We start from the raw sequence: 804 nt of genomic DNA on the forward strand, positions 1-804 counted from the left end.
TAATAAGGTCCTTGATTTATTAAATACATTGTAATCAACTGGAGCTGTCAACTGTAGTGCCGAACGCTAGGTTATTGTAACAAATCCTGCCATTATTTTCAAGTATCAGTTATTATTTTCAAGTGTCAAACCACTCGAAGGCTGCGGAATAAAAAGCCTGGTAATGTGAGGGATATTGTTTCAATAAGAACATTTTAGGACATTGCTCCTCGCGTTCTACGTGCTGGTTTGAACCCGAATCGCTTGGATAACTTGGAAAATATCTCCTCGCCACAGCGGTGGACCCCTTCAAATTAAAATAATTGTATTGCAATCTGCATTTGCGACTGAGAATCGGTTGAACAGAAAAATGTAGCAGAATGTTGAACTCGTGCTGTGAACTCACACTTCCCCATTTTATTCGGTCCAGTAGCTTTGATGGATTAGTTGGATCCGTAAAGTTTCTATTTCCCCAACGCACACTTTGGCACAAAGCCTTGGCTCTCGCCAACCTCTCCCTTATATACTCTCCGGGATTTTAAGAGTGCTCTGTTCATAAACAGTTTTATTTTACACAACGACAAATTAAATTTGTATAGCTAACGCCTTTCACGTCGGGAAGATGTCCCAAGGCGCTGGACCATCAGGGATTTGGACGCGAGCCGGGGGTCGGAATCAGGAGGGGTGGAGGGCAGCCAATTACAGGAGTCTTGTAGCTCAGTGGTGAGAGCACTCGCCTCGCAAGCGAGAGATCTGGGTTCGATTCCCAGGTAAGGGGGCGAAACCTTGGCCAAGTTTCGTTACTCCACACCCCTGGTAGTAAAC

This window comes from Callorhinchus milii, unplaced genomic scaffold (assembly GCF_018977255.1).
Source record: "Callorhinchus milii isolate IMCB2004 unplaced genomic scaffold, IMCB_Cmil_1.0 Scaffold15, whole genome shotgun sequence".
NCBI classification, from domain to species: domain Eukaryota; kingdom Metazoa; phylum Chordata; class Chondrichthyes; order Chimaeriformes; family Callorhinchidae; genus Callorhinchus; species Callorhinchus milii.